The 18,627-nt window shown below is 44.9% G+C and overlaps 1 protein-coding gene across 2 annotated transcripts in view; it reads left to right on the forward strand.

Annotated features, from left to right (window-relative positions):
* Nucleotides 1-18,627, forward strand: part of EPS8L3 (EPS8 signaling adaptor L3) — a 187,055-nt gene that overhangs the window by 32,568 nt on the left and 135,860 nt on the right. The window lies entirely within an intron of this gene.

Raw genomic sequence — 18,627 nt, forward strand, 5'->3', positions numbered from 1 at the left:
AGCTTGGGATAAACCTGGTGCTTTTGCTTATATTAGGTTTGACCTCCCTGGGAAGACAGAACACCTTGTCCCCATCCTCCAGAGTTGTGAAAAATGACTATGGCCCTCATTATGCCTTTGGCGGTCTTTTTGAAAGACCGCCAAAGCCGAGGGCGCCAGAAGACCGCCACTGCTGACGGTCTTCTGCCCCCCATATTATGAGTACTGCAGGATTTTTGCCACATTTTGGGTGGAAATCCTGCAGTAGTCTTGCTGGTGGGAGGAGGCGCATGGGCAGTTCCACCACCGGCCCGCCCCACCAGAAGGACTCCACCAGCCGTATTATGAGCAGTAATACCGCCTGGAGGTGTCCTGATGGCAGGGCGCTGCTGGAGGTGGAAGCACCTGTTCCAGATTCCTGCCGGACGACCTCCTCGCCAAACAAGGTAAGTCAGGCGTCCGACAGGGGAGGAGGGTGTGCGTGTGTGAGTGGGTGTATGGCTGCGTGTGTGAATTGAAGTGTGTATGTATGTTTGAATGCATGTGTGTATGGGTGTATGGCTGCGTGTGTGAACTGAAGTGTGTATGCGTGTGTGTATGCATGTTTGAATGCGTGTGTGTATGGGTGTGTGCATGAGTGTGTGTATGCGTGTGGGAATGGGTGTGTGGATGCGTGTATGAATGTTGAAGTGAATGCGTGTATGGATGCATGTGAGTAAATGTGTGTATGTCAGTGTTGGTAAATGGGTGTATGCGGGGTGGGTGTCTGTATGCATGTGCATGCATGCAGGGAGGGGGGCGCTGTATCAGAAGTGGGGGTGCACTGTACTAGAAGGGTGGAACGCTGTACCAGAAGTAGTGGGTAGGGGGTTCTGGTATGGAGGGGTTTTGGGGATATTGTGCTTGCTGGGGGGTGAGTCATCTGCCGGTGACAGGGAAGAAATTCCCTGTCACCGCTAGCCTTTCCGACAGGGTTTTCGTGGCATTGCTACTGCAGCAGAAACCCTAGTGGAAAGACAGCTCATAATACTGCTGGTGGTCTTCATTGGACCACCGAGTCGGAGATACTGATCTCCGGCCTGACGGGTCCACTACCCTGGCAGTCTGAGCGGGGATGTGGCGGGTTGGCAAAGGCCAACCCTCCACACTCATAATGTGCTGGTCTTCAACACCGGCCCATCGCCTGTGAAACTGCCACCGTGGCCCTAGCAGTCAGTAGACAGCCAGGGTCAAAATGAGAGCCTATTTCTCACTTTTTCCAAGTGCTGAAAAAGTTCCTTTGGGTCAATCCTGCAGCCCTAGTTCCATAGAGGAGGCTTCTAGGCATCAGGTTTTTCTCCTGATAAGTCTGGTCTTCATGATCCAGTCTTCTGTGGTCAGCTTGGTCCTCATAGAGTCCTTCTGTTATTTGTGTCCCTGAAGCAAGGACATGGGAGGCCAACTAGTTGGCCCATGGAAAGCAGTCCAGTCCCTGGATGCCATTGGGATTAAGAAGTCCTTGAGTCCATGAGTGAATTATATTCTTCAATCAGGAGTCAGAACTCTTCTTGCAGCCGGGCCTTATTCATATAAAGTTTTCCCAGGTCCAGGAATGTTCTCAGGCATTTGCAGCTGCGGTGCCAGATTTATCATATGCACCAGCCATTTATTAGAGAAATTCTACCACCCATTCCTAACTATTCTCTTGTAGACCCCCACCTCTTTATGCTGCACCTCCTCTTTGCATTACCGTAAAATTATCCAGGAGCCACAGTTTCAAGATTACATTACCCAGTTGCCACCAGGTAGGCTCCTTAACTACTCTTCTATTTAGATTAGCTCTCCTACCATCTTACAATGTTGGTTTTCTCCCACACTGTGAGTAGAGCCTGGCTGTCTGGTAAAGTCCAGGGAATAAGTAGGAGAAGCCTTCCCTGGCATCTCCAAGTCAAATGAGGTAGAGTTAAAGCTGCCCTTCGGTCTCCCAGACAGCTGCTGATTTGTCAGTAGTTAACACAGATATGCTACTTCTGGACTCAGGACGCATTTCATTAACTCTACAGGAAAGGCTATGTATTCCAGCTCTGGAGAGGCTGTGTGACAAAACTGTATTAAAGCCAGTTCTGGCTTTTTTAGCCAAAGTACATTTTTACAAAATAACTTTTCCTCTTTAAGTTATCAGAAATCCAATTTTTTCTGAGACACGGCGAGACTGCTGTGAAAGTTCCCATTGCATCAACATCGAGGATCCTAAGTCTGGAGTCAGGGATGCATTGTGCAGTCGGGGCGATGCATCCATTCCGAGGAGCTGCAAGGCTGCAATGCGGAGTCTGGCATCATCGTTGAGGCTGCCGTCAATGAGAGATGTGAAGACCTGCGCCAGAGGTGCTTCGTGCAGTGGCATTTTTGAAGGCGATGCGACTGCTGCAGCAATGCAAGTCTTTTCAATGGATTCAATTCACACAGCAGCAGTGATGCGTCAGTTCTGCTTGGGCTTGTGCCGAGCAGCAGAGGAGATGCGTCGGTTCTACTGGATCCACAGGCTGACAGAGGTCCTTATGCCCACTTCCAATGGTCCAGGACTGGGGTGGCACCACGTGGCAGGGTAGTCTTACAGATGGCAGAGTCCAGGTGTAGATGCAAGGTTGTTGGAAGCCTATTGTGTCCCTGAGGCATCAGATCAGGAGGCCAGCTGACTAGCTCTTGGAGTCACTCTGGGTTCTGGGTTGAAGAGATGCAGGTCCAGTCCTTCTCACCCAGGCGGGCAGCAAGTAGCAGATCAGAACAGCAAAGCAAGAGTCCAGAAAGTGGAGTCCAGCAGTGTGGCAGTCCTTCAGCAGCACAGCAGCCCTTTTTCCTTGCAGAGTATCCACAGGTCCAGAAGTGTACTGAAGTGGTGGTGTCTGAGGTCTATTATTTATACCCTGGTGCCCTGAAGTGCATAGCATATCCTGCCTCCCTTGTCCTGGCTACAAGCTGGCTGGAGTGACAATGCAGGATTGTTAGGCCCTTTATGTGAAGACGGGACACAACCTATTGGGGTGTAAGTGGGGCTTTGCTCAGCTCCACAACCCCCCATCCTGCCAGCAGATGGCCCATCCAGTCACACCTAACTCTCTATTGTGTGACTACCTGGGTGGAATTTATAAAGTCTAACTGTCAGTTACACCCCATCATGTGACACAGGTGAGGTTATTGGCAGAAAAGGGCAGAAAATGGCAACTTTCTAAAAGTGGCATCTTTATATTTGTGATCAGAAACCTGACTATACTGTAAACTAGGGCTCTTCGCCACATTTCTAAAGACACCAAACATGAAGTGCTAATCTCTTCCCATTTAGAAATTACACATAGACAATGTGATAAGGTAACTCCAATGTTATCCTGTGGGGAGGCAGGGTTTGCTGCAGGGAAAAACAAATGTAAGAGTTTTTCACTAACAGGAGAAGTAAAACTTAAAAGTACCTATTCTACACTTTGAATACATTGCATGCTGCCCTCTGGGCTGTCCTGGGCCTACCCTAGACGTGATGGATATGTAGTAACCCCTTCACTGCCAGGCCTTTTCCCCCTCAGGTGCTAGACCTTTTTTTTTTGGCTATTTGGGACAGTTTGCGCTTAGGCCCTCATAACATTTTGTCCACATAAGCTACCCACGCCAAATTTGCGTCCTTTTTTCCAACATCGTAGAGATTCGAGAAGTACCCAGAGTTTGTGGATTCCTCTGCAGGAGACCAAGAAATTAGCCAAAATACAGCAAAAATGTCATTGTTTTTTTAAAATGGGAAAAAGGGATGCAGAAGAAGGCTTGTGTTTTTTTCCCTGAAAGTGGCATCAGCAAAGGTTTTGCGGTGCTAAAATCACCATTTTCCCAGCTTTCAGGAACAGGCAGACTTGAATCAGAAAACCACATTTTTCAACACAATTTTGGGATTTTACTGGGACATACCCCATTTTTAGGGTCAAGCCTGCGTTGCATGCACTCGCGCATGCGTATCGCAGCGAGACGCTTTAATGTTTATAAAAGGGCTCGGAGCCCTGTCAACGTCACGTCAGTGTTTTTTATTGGATCGTGGGCTTGCCTAATAAAATCTGCTTGCTTTCATTAGTCGAAGGCATGCATACGTCATGCCTTTTCCGGTGGCTAGCCCTCCTCCAGCGCAGCGACCAAGTACAGAAAACATGCGAGGCTCGCTGTTTTCCATCGGGCTTGTGGACTTCTTTTTCTCTAATTTACGAGCGCGATCTCGCTTGGCAGAAGTCGAGCGCTTTACATAGTTAATTTCATTTTTTCGGTTTATGCACATAAATGCACTTTTGCCCGATAGGTGAAAAGTCAGGTTAGGAGTTTACAACGCGATCAGCTCTAACATGAGCAAACGCGAGACCCGTTGCATTGCAAATGCTTGTTACCATTTGTTGTGCTTTTAGCCTCCTTCCAGTTAGTGACAGAAATTGGTATTGAACCAATGCTGGATCCCGGAAAAGTAAACATTTCTGAAAAGTAGACAAAATTCTGGATTCACTAAGGGGTCATTTGTGTTGATCCTACAAGGTTTCCTACAACAAACAACAGCTGAAATAACAAAATATTGAAATTGAGGTGAAAACAACAGCAATTGTTTCTCCACGTTTTACTCTGCAACTTTTCCCTGCAATGTCAGATTTTTTAAAGCAATATACCGTTACGTCTGCTGTACTCTTCTGGTTGTGGGGATATATAGGGCTTGTAGATTCATCAAGAACTCTAGGTAACCAGAACCAATAAATGAGCTGCACCTTCCAATGGGTTTTCATTCTATACTGGGTATACAGCAGTTCATTTGGTGAAATATAAAGAGTGAAAAAAAGGTATCCAGAAAACCTTTGTATTTCCAAAATGGGCACAGGATAAGGTGTTGAAAAGTAGTGGTTATTTGCACATCTCTGAATTATGGGGTCCCTATACTAGCATGTGAATTACGGGCCATTTCTCAAATAGACATCTTTTTTACACACTGTCTTACATTTGGAATGAAAAAATGTAGAGAAAGACAACGGGCAATAATACTTGTTCTGCCATACTGTGTTCCCCCAAGTCTCCCGATAAAAATGGTACCTCACTTGAGTGGTTAGGCCTAAAGCCGGCAACAGGAAACGCAACATGGACACAGCACATTTTTACATTGAAAACTGACGTGTTTTTTGGAAAGTGCCTAGCTGTGGATTTTGGCCTCTAGCTCAGCCGGCACCTAGAGAAAGCTACCAAATCTGTGCATTTTTTAAAACTAGACACCTATTTAAATCCAAGTTGGGGTGACGTGTGGTGCTCTCACCATGTTCTGTTACCCAGAATCCTTTGCAAACCTCACAGTTTGGCCAAAAAACACTTTTTCCTCACATTTCGGTGATAGAAATTTCTGGAATCTGATAGGAGCTTCACATTTCCTTCCACCAGCGTTTCCCGAAGTCTCCCGATAAAAATGGTACCTCACCTGTGTGGGTAGGCCTAATGCCCCAAAACACAGCTTGGACACATCACATTTTCCCAAAGAAAACAGAGCTTTTTTTGCAAAGTGCCTAGCTGTGGATTTTGGCCTCTAGCTCATCCGGCACCTAAGGAAATCTACTAAACAGGTGCATTTTTTAAAACTAGACACCTAGGCGAATCAAGGATGGGGTGACTTGTGGCACTTTCACCACATTCTGTTACCCAGAATCCTTTGCAAACCTCACAATTTGGCCAAAAATACACTTTTCCCTCACATTTCGGTGACAGAAAGTTGTGGAATCTGAGAGAAGCCACAAATTTCCTTCCACCCAACGTTTCCTCAAAGTCTCCCGATAAAAATCGCACATCACTTCTGTGTGTAGGCCTAGTGCCTGCAACAGGAAATGCCCCAAAACACAACATGGGCACATCACATTTTCCCAAAGAAAACAGAGCTATTTTTTGCAAAGTGCCTAGCTGTGGACTTTGGCCTCTAGCTCAGCCAGCACCTAGGCAAAACTACCTGACCTGTGCATTTTTGAAAATTAGACACCTAGGGGAATCCAAGATGGGGTGACTTGTGGGGCTCTCACCTGGTTCTATTAACCAGAATCCTTTGCAAACGTCAAAATCTGGCCCCAAAATGCTTTTTCCTCACATTTCAGTGATAGAAAGTTGTAGAATCTGAGAGGGGCCACGAATTTCCTTCAAGTCTCTCAATAGAAATGGTGCCTCACTTGTGTGGGGGGGCCTAGTGCCGCGACAGAGAATGCCTCAAAAAAAAACCTGGTCACATCACATTTTCACAAAGAAATCTGAGCTGTTTTTTGCAAAGTGCCTAGCTGTGGATTTCGGCCTCTTGCTCAGGTGGCACTTAGGGAAACCTAGAAAACCTATGCATATCTGAAAACTAGACACCTAGGGGAATTCAGAATGGGGTGACTTGTAGGGCTCTCACCAGGTTTTGTTGTCCAGAATCCTTTGTAAACCTCAAATTTTGGCCCAAAAAAACACTTTTCCTCACATTTCGGTGACAGAAAGTTCTGGAATCTGAGAGGAGACACAAATTTCCTTCCACCAGTGGTCCCCCAAGTCTCCCGATAAAAATGGAACCTCACTTGCGTGGGTAGGCCTAGTGCCCATGACAGGAAATGCCCCAAAACACAATGTGGACACATCACATTTTCCTAAAGAAAACTGAGTTGTTTTTTGCAAAGTGCCTAGATGTGGATTTTGGCTTCTAGCTCAGCCAGCACCTAAGGAAACCTGCCAAACCTGTGCATTTCTGAACACAAGACACCTAGCGAAATCCAAGATGGGGTGACTTGTGGGACTCTCACCAGGTTCTGTTACCCAGAATCCTTTGCAAACCTCAAAATGTGGCCACAAAAACACTTTTTCCTCACATTTTGATGACAGAACATTGTGGAATCTGAGAGGAACCACAAATTTCCTTCCACCCAGCATTCCCCAAGTCTCCCGATAAAAATTGTACCTCGCTTGTGTGGGTAGGCCTGGTGCCCTTGACAGGAAATGCCCCAAAACACAACATGGGCGCATCACATTTACCCAAAGAAAACTGAGTTGTTTTTTGCAAAGTGCCTAGCTTTGGATTTTGGCCTCTAGCTCAGCCGGCACCTAAGGAAACCTACAAAACCTGTGCATTTCTGAATACTAGACACCTAGGGGAATCCAAGATTCGGTGACTTGTGGGGCTCTCACCATGTTCTGTTACCCAGAATCCTTTGCAAACCTCAAAATGTGGCCACAAAAACATGTTTTCCTCACATTTCGATGACAGAGCATTGTGGAATCTGAGAGGAACCACAACTTTCCTTTGACCCAGACTTATGGGACTCTCACCAGGTTCTATTACCCAAAATCCTTTGTAAACCTCAAAATTTGGCCAAGAAAGCACTTTTTCCTCACATTTTGGTGATAGAAAGTTGTGGAATCCGAGAGGAGCCACAAATTTCCTTGCACCCAGCGTTCCCCCAAGTCTCCCGATAAAAATTGCACCTCACTGGTGTGGGTAGGCCCAGTGCCGGCAACAGGAAATGCCCCTAAATGCAACTCGGACACATCACATTTTCCCAAAGAAGACAGAAGTGTTGTTTGTAAAGTGCCTAGCTGTTGATTTTGGCCTCTAGCTCAGCCGGCACCTAGGGAAACCAATCAAACCTTTGCATTTTTTAAAACTAGACACCTAGTCGAATCCAAGTTGGGGTGACTTGTGGCGCTCTCACCGGGTTCTGTTACACAGAATCTTTTGCAAACCTCAAAATTTGGCCAAAAAACACTATGTTACTCACATTTCGATGACAGAAAGTTCTGGAACCTGAGAGGAGCCACAAATGTCCTTCCACCAGCGGTACCCCAAGTCTCCCGACAAAAATGGTACCTCAATTGTGTGGGCCTACTGCCAGTGTCAGGAAATGCTCCAAAACACAACGTGGACACATCACATTTTCCCAAAGAAAACTGAGTTGTTTTTTACAAAGTGCCTAGCTGTGGATTTTGGCCTCTAGCTCAGCCAGCACCTAAGGAAACCTGCCAAACCTGTGCATTTGTTAACACTAGACACCTAAGGGAATCCAAGATGGGGTGACGTGTGGGGTTCTCACCAGGTTCTGTTACCCAGAATCCTTTGCAAACCTCAAAATTTGCCCCAAAAACACTTTTTCCTCACATATCGGTGACAGAAAGCTCAGGAATCTGACAGGAGCCACAAACTTCCTTCCACCCAGCGTTTCCCAAGTCTCCCGATAAAAATGGTACCTCACTTGTGTGGGCAGACCTAGTGTCTGCTACAGGAAATGCCCCAAAACACAATGTGCACACTTCACATTTTCCCCAAAGAAAACAGCGCTGTATTTTGTAAAGTGCCTAGCTCTGGACTTTGGCCTCTAGCTCAGCCAGCACCTAGGGAACCCTACCAGACCTGTGCATGTTTGAAAACTAGACACCTAGGGGAATCCAAGATGGGGTGACTTGTGGGGCTCTCACCAGGTTCTGTTACCCAGAATCCTTTGCATCCTCAAAATTTGGCCCAAAAATGCTTTTTCCTCACATTTCAGTGATAGAAAGTTGTGGAATCTGAGAGGAGACACAAATCCTTCCACCCAGTATTTCCCCAAGTCTCCCGATAAAAATGGTACCTCACTTGTGTGGGTGGGCCTAGTGCCCCCGACAGAGAACGCCCCAAAACAAAACATGATCACATCACATTTTCCCAAAGAAAACTGAGCTGGTTTTTGCAAAGTGCCTAGCTCTGGATTTTGGCCTCTTGCTCAGGTGGCACTTAGGGAAACCTAGAAAAGCTATACATTTTTTAAAACTAGACACCTAGGGGAATTCAGAATGAAATGACTTGTAGGGCTCCCGCCAGGTTCTGTTACCCAGAATCCTTTGCAAACATTACAATTTGTCAAAATAACCTTTTTTCAGTGGGGCCCTCACCAGGTCTTGTGGGGCTCTCACCAGGTTCTGTTTCCCAGAGTCCTTTGCATCCTCAAAATTTGGGCCAAAAATGCTTTTTCCTCACATTTCAGTGATAGAAGGTTCTGGAATCTGAGAGGAGCCACAAATTTCCTTCCACCCAGCCTTCCCCCAAGTCTCCCGTTATAAATGGTATCTCACTTGGTGGGTGGGCCGACTGCCTGCAACAGGAAATGCCCCAAAAACACAATGTGGACACATCAAATTTTCCCCACCAAACCTGAGCTGTTTTTTTTGCAAAGTGCCTAGTTGTGGATTTTGGCCTCTAGCTCAACTGGCACTTAGGGAAACCTAGCAAACCTGTACATTTTTGAAAACTAGACACCTAGGGAATTCAGAATGGGTTGACTTGAAGTGCTCCTACCAGGTTCTGTTACCCAGGATCCTTTGAAAACTTTAGAATTTGGCAAAAAAACACTTTTTCCTCACATTTTGGTGATAGAAAGTTCTGGAATCTGAGAGGAGCCACAAATTTCCTTCCACTCAGCATTCTCCCAAGTCTCCCGATAAAAATGGTACCTCACTTGTGTGGGTAGGCCTAGTGCCCCAAAACAAAACATGGTCACATCACATCTTCCCAACCAAAACTGAGTTGTTTTTTGCAAAGTGCCTACCTGTGGATTTTGGTCTCTAGCTCAGCTGGCACTTAGGGAAACCTAGCAAACCCGTACATTTTTAAAAAAATAGACACCTAGGGAATTCAGAATGGGGTGACTTGAAGTGCTTCTACCAGGTTCTGTTACCCAGAATCCTTTGAAAACTTTAGAATTTGGCAAAAAAACACTTTTTCCTCACATTTTGGTGATAGAAAGTTCTTGAATCTGAGAGGAGCCACAAATTTCCTTCCACTCAGCATTCTCCCAAGTCTCCCGATAACAATGGTACCTCACTTGTGTGGGTAGGCCTAATGTCCGCGACAGGAAATGCCCCAAAACAAAACATGGGCACATCACATTTTTTCAAAGAAAGCTGAGTTGGTTTGCGTAGGTGTGGATTTTGGCCTCTAGCTCAGCCGGCACCTGGGGAAACCTACCAAACCTGTGTATTTTTTAAAACTAGACACATACGGGAATTCAGAATACGGTGACTTGTAGATCTTCCACCAGGTTCTGTTACACAGAATCCTTTGCAAACCTCAAAATTAGGCAAAAAAGAAACACTTTTCCCTCACATTTCGTTAATGGAAAGTTCTGGAATCTGATGGGAGCCACAAACTTCTCTCTACCCAGCGCTTCCCTAGGTCTCTCGATAAAAACAATACCTCACTTGTGTGGGTGACCCAGGTGCCTGCAACAGGAAAAGGCCAAAAATGTGTAGAAATTGAGAGAATAGCACAGCAAGTTGATAAGCACAATTTTTTCTTTTATACATTTTTAGACTGACTCTGGTTTGGAGACCCATCCAAGTGAGGAATCATTTTACTTTGGAGACTTAGGGGAACGCTGGGTGGTAGGAAATTTGTGCTGGCGCAGTTATCCTTCAAAGAAAAGCGAGGAAAATATGCTTTTATAAGCACATTTTGAGGTTTGCAGAGGAGTATTGGTAAGAAAATGTTGGGTGATCCATGCAAGCCACACCTCCCTGGACTCCTCTGGGTGTCTAGTATTTAAAACTGTCTGGGTTTGGTAGGTTCCCTAGATCACTGCCGCACCAGGGACCAAAAACACAGGTGACCCCCCAACCCCTGAAAAACAGGTAGTATTGCAATGATCATTTTGATTTGTCCACGTCCTTCTGTGATGTTCCAAACACTAAAAATGTGAAAAGAAACACACTTAGGTTAAGAAAACCTCTGAAAACCGATCTACAAAATGATCAAGGGCAGGCCTAATCTTAAAAAGATGGTCAAAGTTAGGGAGATCTTGTGGCAGGGCTAAAGCATTGTCAACAAATTGCAGCATCCGAAAAGAAGCAAATACCAATTGCGAGTTATGGTTGCAGGAAATATAGCCATTGCCATGAAGGGACTAGTAAGCCAGCAACAGCTTCCTTATCAACCCCATCAAAAAAGTCAAACCCAGGAACGTTTTCAACTCTTCCACATTTGTGGGAATCCACTGGGTAACTCTAGACTGAGGCCTAAGTCTGGCAGCATTGTCCCTCAAATACTGCTCTGCATACAAATTAGTCTGCTCAACAATCTCTTCCAAAAATACATTGTCCATAAACAACTGAAAGAAATTGACAGGCAAAAAGTTTTCCGTATTGACTCTACACCCTGGGAGACCAGTAAATGCAGGCAACTGTGGCTGCTCCATGTTTGAGGCAATCCAGGTGTCAGGTCTTACAGTGGGAAACCCTTCAGCCCCAGGCTGCTGCACTATTGGCAATCAATGTCCTCCTATAAAACAGGCCCTTCATCTGCACTGAGAGTGGCTTCCTCATCAGAAGATTTCTCTTGGACAGAAAACTCTCTGCCAGAATCTCTCAATTCCTCGTCTGCCTCAGATGCAGAGTCATAATCATGGTCAGAAGATAACTCAAAAACATGCCAACAACCTGCTGAGCAGTCACTCTGTGGCTAGCCGTGATCCTTTCTAAGAAGTGTAACTTGACAAAAGCACCAACAACAACCAGGACTGTCTAAAATAAGTAATAAACACAAAGTGTGGCTTTATCAAAAGAGTTACGTACTCAAAAACTATACCAGTCACTTGCCTGAAAAAGATAGACTCTCTAGCAACTACTCCGCACAGACACAGCAATCACCAATGATATCCCACTAAAAAGAAAAAAGAAAAGCAAAGTAGGCATAAGACAACACAAATATCATTGTGCACAAATCTAAGGACAATTTCACACGCAATCCTGCATTTACTACACCAACTACAAACATGTCATTCATGCATGTCCACAATACCCCTTTGGAGTAAATTGCTTTTACTTACTTAAAACATGCAACATCGCAAACCGCAGTTCAACTACTGCCAAAACCGCAAGGATCCAGAGCAAAGGAAGCAAAAGCTTTGAACTAGAACAGAAAGGAGAAATAAACTGTTATAATCACAAATACAAATACTTCGCCAGTTGAGAAACACCTGCCACAAATCATTTTCAGATTTTCCCTGGTGCCTAATTCCAGATGGGCCTACAAAAAATAGCCCAAACTGAACCCAAGGTGGGCAGAAATGGCCATCAGTAATGTGCCCCCTTTGGGGGCGACCTTTGCCAAAGGGGCCACCCCCACACAAAACACACACACACACACAAGATCCCTGGTGCCTAGGTGGATTCTGCCCCCTGTGGCCAACAGTTCTGTCCCCCTTTTGGAGGGCAACCCTTGCCAAAGGGGGCACCCCCAGCACAATAAACAAAGGGGAACAACAACAAAAAATCCCTGGCATCTTCGTGGCTTCTGCCCCCAGATGGGCCTAAAAAAAATAGGCCAATCTGCCCCCAAAGGGGGCAGAAATGGCCATTAGTAATGTGCCCTCTTTTGGGGGGGGTGACCCTTGCCAAAAGGGGCCGCCTCCCCACACAAAACACACACACAAGAGACCTGGTGCTGATGTGGATTCTAGCCCTAAAAAAATAGGCCGATCTGCCCCCACGGAGGTAGAAATGGCCAACAGTTCTGTGCCCTCTTTTGAGGGGGGTGACTCTTGCCCAAGGGGGTGCCCCCACGACAACAAAAAAACATACAAACTCACACAACACAATCCCTGGGGCCTAGTGGGTTTTGACCCCTCTGGTGGCGAGATTGGCCGAAAACATGGCTGATCTCGCCTCAGGGGGGGCTGAAACTTATAAAAAAATACTGCCCCCAGGGGAGCAACACTTGCCCAAGGGGTCGCTCCCCAAAATAAACACAGAAAACATCCCTGGTCGTGGAGCAGGAATCCACTCAAAATAGGCACAGGGGGAAAGGAAAAACTATTTTCTTTCCCCCTGTGTCTGTTTTCCCCACTCCAAACCGCCCAAGGAGAAGGACTCACCTCTAAGACGTCCTTTCTCCTAACGCGCTGGAAGCAAATGGCTTCCAGCACGTCCCCGGCAGCATTTGATGATGTTGGCACGCTGTGAGCGCACTGACATTATCAGATTGCCGGGGAAAGGGGGGCGGGGTGGAAGTGGAAGCGATTCCCCTTCCATCCCCATTCGGGGTGTGTGGGCCGGGTGCAGGACGACCGGGGCTTGTCCTCGGCACACAGCAACCGTGGCCGATGGCAAGCAAGGCACTCGAGGGATTAAAAAGGACGGTTTGTGCCTGGCAAAAAGATTTATTTTGCAGTTCAGCATGGTAGTTTAAACTGCACACACAGAATTTGCAATGGCAGACCTAAGATTTGTTTAAAGGGTTACTTAAGTGGATGGCACAATCAGCGCTGCAGGCCCACTAGTAGCATTTAAGAGGCCCTGGGTACCTATAGTACCACTTTAATATGGACATATAAGTACATTAAATATGCCCATTGGGGATAAGTCACTATTACCATGTTTATAGGAGAGAGCACATGCACCTTAAAACGTTGCCCCCCTGCCAGCAGCAGCTGCAAAACTTTTACTACAAAATGATAATAAACTATGTTACAAAATGATAATAAACTATGTTTATTATCATTTTGTAGTGAAAGAGCGGGGCCACGGGCTATGACGGAACAGAGGCTGGGAGCCTGTGCCTGCAGCTGCAGTTGAGGAGTGGCGCAGTGGAGACGGCGATGCAGGTAACTGTTTTTACACCCCCTCGCCACATGCCGCCCTGCCCCAACAAAGCCCTGCAAGACGCTCCTGGTTAGCAGTGGTAAAGTGCTCAGAGTCCCAAAGTAATCAAAAACTACATCAGTAAAAATGGAGGAGAGAAGGCAAAAGGTTTGAGGTAAGGCCGCCCTAAGGTTGACGGGTCTAAAAGTAGAGTAGCCTGTTTTTTATTACTATAACCATGCCTTATGGGTTTACACGGCACAAAAGATTTCAGAATACATTAAAATAGGCGTTTCTTACATGGCCACCACATTCCCTACTGCATGCCACTGCAGAATTTAGGCTGCAGCCCAGCCAGAGCGCAATGGTACTCCTGGCAAACATATATTTATATCAAATGTATGGATGGTGTAAAGACAAACTGTAGCCCATATATGACATTTAACTTCCACGTCAGTGGAGCATTTGAGTGAAATCTATTTTACCACTGCCATTTTAGGACCACAGCATATGCTTTGTGGCACTGACTAGCAGTATCACAGGGAATCAAAGCCCTAATACCAGCAAGAATAGGGGCCCTAAAATTGGAAAAATGCAGACAAGGTAAATTTGCTACATTTAGAATAGCATTCCTGGCTATATTCCTATTTCCGTTTTATAGTAGTATTAGGTAGATGTAATTTAAAAATGCTATACAGAGTTAGCGTGAAAGTAAATTTGTAGATAAAAACATATCTTGATAAAAATCTCAAAGATAAAAATAATTAAATGTGATTTTCTTCCATATTGTCAATTCAATGTTCATCACTTCAAGAGAGCTTAAGAAAAAAGTGTTTACTTCTACAAGTGAAAGATTTGTGAGGCACTTGTAAATTGCAAATTAGTATGTTACAGAGCAGGTATCAAGAGGCCAATTTCTGTCTCTGCATCAAGTCTCCGCTTTTGTGATTATGGGGGTCATTATGACCCCTGTAGTCGGTGGTAATATGACGGTAAGTACCGCGATCAGGCTGGCTGAAGCAAACCTGCCAATGTACCACTCCAGCCCGGCGACCGTCACTGCTCCACCCGCAGGATTATGACCCCGCCTACCGCCATGGTTTTTGTGGCTTCCTTACCACCATGAAAACCATGGCGGTAGGCACCATCAGTGACAGGGATTTTCTTCCCTGTCACTGATAGGGGTCTCCCCACCTTCCCCCTCCCTCTCCAGTTACCCCCACCCCCTCCCTGCCTCTCTAAAGCTCCCCCCTACATTTACCACCCCTTCACACACACACATACACACACATACACACACACTTTCCCACAAACATCCACACATGCAGACATCCACTCACACACACCCACACACATTTTCTGGCAGAAATCTGTCTGTGGTCATAATACAGTGGATGGCTGGTAGCCGTGGCAACGATCTTTTGGAGGCCGTCGCCACTGTGGTTTTTACCACCAATATCATAATGAGGCCCTATGTGTCTTGATCATACCTTTGTCTCCTAGTTGCTGATTATCTAGCTAAATCCCTTGACAGAGTGCTGGGTCACACAGCCTTGGACAAAAGCTACTTCAGGCACTTGCTCTCTAGGGGAGGGCATTTACTATAGACTTATCGGTCATTTAGGTTTTGTCCTCATCTTACATGCTTTTGTGGTGTTTCTGTGTTATTTCATAGAAAATAAATTCACAGACTAACAATTCAGACATACCAGTTCTCCTAAAAGGATTAATAAAAATGTTCAATATGAACTACATTTACCACTTGGTCAAAAACAAATACAAATGCTCCTTTTTAAATCCGTCTGGAGCAGAGGTCTTCAAACTGGGGAGCAGGCCCCCCTAGGGGGGCCTTAAGTGGCCCCTGCAGGGGGCCAAGACACTGGCCAAAATAAGCATTATACAGATAACATGCCTTTGTTTTAAGCAGAAGCTTGTTATTGCATTTTTAAAAAGGTAACATTACTTAACTGCAATGTTTAAATAGGTTTAGACATATTTAAACATTGCCATTTTTATAAAACAATTGGAAAAAATTCTGAGATGGGGGCCTAATGATTTTTATTTTTTAACCGGGGGGGCGCAGCATTAAAAAGTTTGGAGACCACTGGTCTAGAGACAACTTTAGCTATTTCATTATCTAGTAGTAAAATTAATATTAAAAAGCAGCATAGAGGAGGGCTTTGCCTCAGTTCATTTCTTGATCATCTTCTTTATGGGTGTTTGATTGGGCAGCATTTGTCTTAGCCTCATTCCTCACAGAAGTAGTTCTATTGCTCATAACTCAGAGAGACATTTTAAAGCAGACCGACTCAGGGTCAACCACATTTAAAAATAGGTTTTGCATTGTGTAGATACAAGATGAGTACAATACCAAAGGGGTATTACATTGTGAACTTTCTAACAAAAGCAAAATGAAGTGTTATGACATTGTGTACTCTTTGACAAATTCAATAGAAGGGATTTTACATTGTGCACTGTGTGACAAACACTATTGAAGGGGCTTCACTTTGTGAGCTCTGTGCCAAAACATCATAGGGATGGTCTTTACATTGCATTACACTGAGAACAGTTGTTAAACAGATCTATAGTTCAGGAGGGACTAGAGAGGTATGGTGTTGATTGCATACATTTGTAATCTTATGTTTAGTATTCAGGTGTGAGTGAATGAAAACACTTGTTCTTATTAAAATAAATTAACTTATTAAACATTCATTTATTAAGTGTTACTGTATTGTTTTTGAAGTTCTGAATTTCTAACCACATCGTCTGTCTGACCAAGCCATGCTATCCCAACGGCCAAGTTCTAACTGTACTACATGCTAGTTCGAGTTCAATAGTAAAGTACCCCAGTTCTTTGGCTCTGCCCCTTTGTTGATTCTGTATATGTGCATTTCATTGGGCAGCTTTTTTGTGAACCTGGTTTATCATGTAGTTAGTTTACTTTTAACTGAAAGGGTGATTATTAAAGCATATCCCATGTCAAACACAATAAGGAGGGCATTTGCATGTTACATCTCTATGTCAGTTATAATAGGAAGGAGTTTTACTTTTTGGCACTTCTGACAAATGCAGTATTAAGGAATTTTACACTGAACTCTCTAGTAAATACAAGTGGAAGAGGATTTTTATTGTAAATTCTGTGACAAATACAAAAGTGTGGGAGTTATATTTTTGCCAGTACTGCCCTGCCCAAATTCTAAGGAGGCATATTTCGTACCTGTGCCTTGCTTAAGAAAAAAGGGTAGTGGATATTAGCAATCTACCTTGTCTAAGGGCAGTGGGAAAACATTTTCACTCTCCACCACCTCACCCATTGGAAGGGAGGGTTCATTTCTTTCGTTCACACCTCCTTGAACAAGAGTGGCAGTATAATGCATTTCCCTCACCTCCCAAATTCAAGCATGCAGCTTTGTTCAAGACAAAAGCTTAATTTTGTGTTCCTCCCACATAGGTTTTGCTTTCCATACCCACCCCACCATGCTTAAGAATGGGGACAGTAGGGTCTATGTGATGTCAAGAAACCCCCAGTAGACAAGCGTTTTATAAAATGTTGATAACATATGTTAATCCATGGGGGGTATTTATCCCCTGAAGGCTTAGGGTGGCTGTTGTTTTAAGACTTTATCAAATCAAATCAAATCATTAACATTTATAAAGCGCGCTACTCACCCGTGCGGGTCTCAAGGCGCTAGGGGGAAGGGGTTACTGCTGCTCAAAGAGCCAGGTCTTGAGTAGTCTCCGGAATGCGGAGTGGTCCTGGGTGGTCCTGAGGATGGTGGGGAGGGTGTTCCAAGTCTTTATCTCCCCTTATATTTGTGGGTGAGATTAAAAAGGACCTCCGGGCACAGTTAATGTTGTAAACAAAATTATAATTTTGTCATTGAATTTTTTTTTAATAAAATGCCAATTTCCTTCAAAACAATCAATCTGGGTCATGCATGGGTCATGCATGGGATGCAGAATTCTAGATTGCATCCCTAGCTTTGACCAATTATGGATGCACTTTTTGGCCAAGTGCAGTGGTGAGATCTGTTGTGCGTTTTTGATCTCCGCTGCTGTTTGGAGTAGGGGTTAAACAAAAATCCTAATTCTTTGTCTTTTAGACCCTCCTCCCCCAGCCTCGCCAATGGTGGTGAGCAGTTTGTGTCATTCGTCCACTTTAACTCCCTACAGTTTTTAGGTCTCACATACTAGACAGTGCATGTGCTACTTGTTGTGAGATGTATTGTTAGCTGCCAGTGGGTTTATTGCCTGCCCATTACTTACCATTGGTTGGCTTTATTGTCATTCTCATTTACTTGATTCTTATTAGCTATATTTTGTGGGCTTCTTTCCCCTTTGTGAGTTTGTCGCTGTCCTGGAGCATGAACACATTACTTGTGTCCTTCACTGCTCATTTTTCAAGTGCTACATTTTTTTATTTTGTTTAAGAGCTTTCCAAGAGTGCATGTGTTTCCCAGTTGTCTCTTTTGTGCACTTTTATCCCCACTTCACTGCACTCTGCATTCCTCTCTCTCACTTATGTGCTTCTCCCACATTCTCCCGTGTTGCTTTCTCGTCTGTGTGCCTCTGATTGCCAGCTCTACGTTTCTCCCACCACCTAGAGCCTGCATGAAGGTTCCCATGACCTGCACACTGCTTGTCATTTTCCCCAACTCGGATCATCCGTTTTGCTTCCACTACACTCTCCAATGTTGCTTCAACCTTCTGTCTTGTTTCCACCCCGTTGTTTTCACCCAACCCACTTAAAAGAAAAAAAAAACACTTTGGCACATTTTTATTTATTTTTTTGCTACCAATCCATTGTGGATGCTATGGGATCTGTAACTGCTGTACATCATTGCTAAAGCTCATTGGTAAAGTCAATAGGTCACACAGGCTATTTGTTTTGTCAATGCTTGTTTAACTATTCCTGAAGGGAGAGGACAGTGTGTGTCCAGCGATCCCTATCTTGCCCAAGGTCAGTTTGGTGATAGTTATTCCCCTTCCCCTAACTCAAGGGTGGGTGTGTTCATCTCTCTCTTACCTTGTATCTCGGCCAAGGATGAGGATAATTTAAAA

The sequence above is a fragment of the Pleurodeles waltl genome, chromosome 6 (genome assembly GCF_031143425.1).
Source record: "Pleurodeles waltl isolate 20211129_DDA chromosome 6, aPleWal1.hap1.20221129, whole genome shotgun sequence".
NCBI classification, from domain to species: Eukaryota; Metazoa; Chordata; class Amphibia; order Caudata; family Salamandridae; genus Pleurodeles; species Pleurodeles waltl.